Source organism: Penaeus vannamei, chromosome 22, assembly GCF_042767895.1.
Source record: "Penaeus vannamei isolate JL-2024 chromosome 22, ASM4276789v1, whole genome shotgun sequence".
In the NCBI taxonomy this organism is placed as follows: domain Eukaryota; kingdom Metazoa; phylum Arthropoda; class Malacostraca; order Decapoda; family Penaeidae; genus Penaeus; species Penaeus vannamei.
Window position 1 is genome coordinate 39,027,873 of NC_091570.1, and position 5,000 is coordinate 39,032,872.

At 49.3% G+C, this 5,000-nt stretch overlaps 1 protein-coding gene across 1 annotated transcript in view; it reads left to right on the top strand.

Moving 5' to 3' along the window:
- The window catches only part of LOC113814627 (uncharacterized), a 204,707-nt gene that overhangs the window by 55,058 nt on the left and 144,649 nt on the right, over window positions 1-5,000 (top strand). The gene's annotated exons all lie outside the window — the stretch shown is intronic.

Below are 5,000 nucleotides of genomic sequence, written 5' to 3' on the forward strand. Positions count from 1 at the left end.
CTTTCCCCTCACAGAACAAGAAATCCTTCTATCCTCACTTTAACGCAGATCTTCCTTTTCTTTCCCCTCACAGAAAAAGAAATCCTTCTATCCTCACTTTAATGCAGATCTTCCTTTTCTTTCCCCTCGCAGAACAAGAAATCCTTCTATCCTCACTTTAATGCAGATCTTCCTTTTCTTTCCCCTCGCAGAAAAAGAAATCCTTCTATCCTCACTTTAATGCAAATCTTCCTTTTCTTTCCCCTCACAGAACGAGAAATCCTTCTATTCTCACTTTAATGCAGATCTTCCTTTTCTTTCCCCTCGCAGAAAAAGAAATCCTTCTATCCTCACTTTAATGCAGATCTTCCTTTTCTTTCCCCTCACAGAACAAGAAATCCTTCTATCCTCACTTTAATGCAGATCTTCCTTTTCTTTCCCCTCACAGAACGAGAAATCCTTCTATCCTCACTTTAATGCAGATCTTCCTTTTCTTTCCCCTCACAGAACGAGAAATCCTTCTATCCTCACTTTAATGCAGATCTTCCTTTTCTTTCCCCTCACAGAACAAGAAATCCTTCTCTCCTCACTTTAAAGCAGATCTTCCTTTTCTTTCCCCTCGCAGAAAAAGAAATCCTTCTATCCTCACTTTAATGCAAATCTTCCTTTTCTTTCCCCTCGCAGAACGAGAAATCCTTCTATCCTCACTTTAATGCAGATCTTCCTTTTCTTTCCCCTCACAGAACAAGAAATCCTTCTATCCTCACTTTAATGCAGATCTTCCTTTTCTTTCCCCTCACAGAAAAAAGAAATCCTTCTATCCTCACTTTAATGCAGATCTTCCTTTTCTTTCCCCTCACAGAAAAAAGAAATCCTTCTATCCTCACTTTAATGCAGATCTTCCTTTTCTTTCCCCTCACAGAACAAGAAATCCTTCTATCCTCACTTTAACGCCCGTCCTTTAAGCCTGCGACGTCTCCGGACCTTGGCTCGGAGGAGGACGCAGCAGGTGAGGGGAGACGGGGTGGAGCGAGGGAGGGGTCTAATGTCAAGGGGAGGGAGAAGGGGTTTGGGGAGGGGGAAGGGAAATAGGACGAGGGTAAATGTGTCTTTGCTCCTTTATCGAAGTCCTTGCGAATTGTGTTTCGAAGAATTTAGTCTTTACATCTCAGCACATTTCGTACGAGTTTTGATCGTGGTCAGTGATCCTACTTGAAACGAGAGGAAATACAAGCATAAATAGACAACAATTCTAGCCAATTTCCATTAAATACCGCACCCAATATTCAAAGTCTTTTTCGGAAGATTTTCAGCAGTCTCTGAGCAAACAAATATTAAACGGAAGAAAGGGGACGCGAAGGGACGTCCGCTGATTAGCTGGCACTGGCACGTGGACGAAGAAGGCCCTCACGCCCACCACGCCTGTTATGAGGCAGAGGGCGGGCTAGCGTGCGTGGCAGAGGGCGAGGATGGGCGGGAAAAGCAGGAAGATCCCATGGGAAGCAGAGAATGAGAAGCAGGAGGAAAAGTGCTGGGGAAGCAGCGGGAGACGGACGTAAACAGGAAAAGGTCTCGAAGCAGGAAAGACCCATGGGAAGCAGAAAATGAGAAGCAGGAGAAAGAATCCAAGGGGGAGGGACAAGGAACCAGCAGGCGACGGACGAAAAATAGGAGGAGGGCGACATGGAGGGCAGGAGGAGGCGTCCAGTCGTCGCGTCCGGCTGGCCTGCAGTTGCCTCCGGCGAATCGGTCCCCGAGGCCTCTTCGCTGGGGGGTTGCCACAGGGGGACCTGTTGCCTGCCCTAGAGGAGACCTATTGCCTGGTCTGGACTAAGCCTCGCAAGATGGGGGTATTAGTGAAGGAGTAGACTGGCCAGCGGTATTCAGGTGCCTCGTATATTCCCAGGAAGCTGTGCGGGAAGAGACGGTCGCCCGAGGCACAGGATGAGCTTCGGGCAAATCGTGTTGTGTGCGGCGCGAACTCACAGCTTTGGTTTGCACCTTATCTTGGGCAATCTAGTGTTAGGTTTATGGCTTGAGGTGCACGCATTTCCCTCAAACTATACTGCGTCACTGGATCGGTTCGAATCACATGCTGGTCCCATCATCGCCCCCCAATTGCAATGCAGTTCTATCCCATTGCTTGGCGAATCGGGCCAGCCTGATCTCAGCCGCTTCCGTGTCTATTCCGCAGCGCTCCTTCCCTCGCAGCAGGAGTTCCCCGCCTCGTGGCACTGCCTGATCACGGCCAGGCATCACCGGAGTGAACTCTTTGATGGGCCGCCCTGGTAAGCCGTCTAAATGCACACACATCCGGCGACAGAAGGATAGCCGCGTTGACAGGTATCTCTACATCACACTGCACTGATGTTGTCCTGATTCCGCTGGGTCCTGTCCAGTTCGTGGTTAATAACAGCGGCCTCAGCTCTGCAACCGGCGTGGGCGAGAGCCGCTGACGAGACGCCGAGAAACATGGGCAGTGCATCCAGAAGTGCATCTGAATGCCGACTCACTGGGGATGCCCTGGGTGCCAATGGCGGGACGCTGGCTGAGATCGGGTCCTTTTGGGCCCCCAGGGTCCTTCCCTCGACGATGGGCCAGGAGGATCCCCGTCCACCGCCACCGACAGAAACGTGGCTGGAGAAGCTGACGACTCTGAGGAGCATTAAGGAGCGCAGGTGCGATTCGGAAGGAGTCCTCGATTCTTTGTCCTATCATTCATTAGCGGAAAGTTTGCTGTTGTATCTCGACACGTTTCACGCGCGTCTGATTCACGACAAACTGAAACAGGTTAATCAAATTTAATTCTTTGGGTCGCTAAAGTATTTTCTAAAGAGGGAGGAAGAAGACGAGGAGGAAGACGAGTGGAAAAGGGAACAAGGGAGGAGACCCGGATGGGGAAGAGGAAGAGGAGAAGGAAAAAGAGGGGTGAAGACGGGCCCGGAGGAGGGCAAGTCCCCCGGGTGGAGTTAGTCCCCCGACGGACCCCGGAAGGCCCCCACAAGGACCCCCAGAGGCCCCGGGGTCAGCGGCAGCGCCTCCGCACGCCCTCGGGGCCGCCCTCCCTCGGCCGTTCCCCGGGCGGCAATCAGCGCCCAACAAGATCGCTCTTTCGGAAAAATAAGGGACGGCGTTTCCCACACTCAATTGCGCGAGGGCGAGCGCGCGCGCACGTAAGGAGGCGGCGGGGGAAGCGGCGGCTTCATTGGGCTGATGGATCACCCCACCTGGGCGGGCGGGCGGCTGTCCCTCTTTGCGCCTCTTTCTGTTACTTACCTCTCTTCTCTTTCCTATCACCCTCCCTTCTCTACCTCTCTCTCTTCTCTCCTGCTCTCCCCTTCTCTCTTTCCTCCTCTTCCATTCTCTTTCTACTTTGCTCTCTCTTTCCTTATTCCTCTCCCGCTGTCTTTCTTCCTTCCTTTCCATCCTCCCTCCTCCCCCCTCTCTCTCTCCCTCCTCCCCTCTCTCTCTCTTCCTCCTTCCTCCCCTCTCTCTCTCTCTCTCTCTTCCTCTCTTTCCTCTCTCTCTCTCTTTCCTCTCTCTTTTTCTCTCCCCCTCCCCCTCCTTGTTTACTTCCATCCGGGCACCAGTGTTTCCGACTCGCGTTCCGTCAATAAACTTCTCCCTCGCAGCCCCTTCCTTCGTATCCCTTTTAGAGAAGCAACAAAAGTCACGAGAATCAACGACGACCAAATATTAGACGTAAACTTTCTAATTCCGTTTTCCGTCTTTTTTTTTTTTTTTTTTTTTTTTCTTTTTTTTACTTCTGCGTTGGCTTTCGTCGAGTGAAGAAAGTTTTGCGACGGGGAAATTAGGAGAGAAAGAGAGGCAGAGGGAGAGAGAGAGAGAGAGGGAGAGGGAGAGGGAGGGAGAGAGGGTGAGGGAGGGAGAGAGGGAGAGGGAGAGAAGGAAAGAGGGAGAGAGGGAGAGAGAAAGAGAGAAAGAGAGAGAGTGAGAGAGTGAGAGAGAAATAGGGAGGGAGAGAGAGTGAGAGAGAGAGAGAGAGAGAGAGAGAGAGAGAGAGAGAGAGAGAGAGAGAGAGAGAGAGAGAGAGAGACCGAGCGAGAGAGAGCGAGACCGAGCGAGAGAGAGCGAGACCGAGCGAGAGCGAGCGAGCAAAAAAGCAAGAGAGAGAGCGAGAAAGCAAGCAAGAAAGAGAGAGAGAAAGCAAGAAAGAAAGAGAGCGAGAGCAAGAAAGAAAGAGAGAGAGAAAGCAAGAAAGAGAGAAAGAGAGAATGCCAGTGTTGTACCCTAGTAAACAGAGACAGATCGATAAACATGCTTACACAGCGGACAGGATGACAGATAGACAGACAGGTAGACAGACAGGTGCATCCTAATTAGTGATAAGGGCGAAAATTGATTAAAACAGACTGTCTTACTGTCTTGACGAGTTCATTGGCAGTTTACACATAAAACGACAAAGCTACGACCAAGCATTCACACGCATGGATTTAATACCGAAAGTAATAAAACCTAAAAAAAAATAAAAATAAAATAATAATAATAATAATAATAATAATAATAAGAAGAAGAAGAAGAAGAAGAAGAAAAAATAATAATAATAAGAATAACAATAATAATAATATTGATAACTATAATAATAATAATAATAATAATAATAATAATAATAACAATAATAATAATAATAATAATAAGAAGAAGAAGAAGAAGAACAAGAACAAGAACAAGAAGAAGAACAACAGCAACAACAACAACAACAATAATCCTCAAAGCTGAACATCACAAGATGCCACACTGCACACGAACACAAACCAAACAAACCAACCAACAAACAAACAAACAACCAAATCGAGTATTCAAGGCTAAACAAGCGACGAATCACAACCCCCCCAACCCATTATAACTTCTGGACACAAAAGCAGTCACGCTGGGAGGCAGACGCTACAGTGGGCATGGTGGCACAGGGGGGAGAGGGAGGGAGGGAGAGGGAGAGAGAGAGGGAGAGAGGGGGAAGGGGGAGGGGGAAGGGGAGAGAGGGGAGGGGAGGGGGAAGGAGA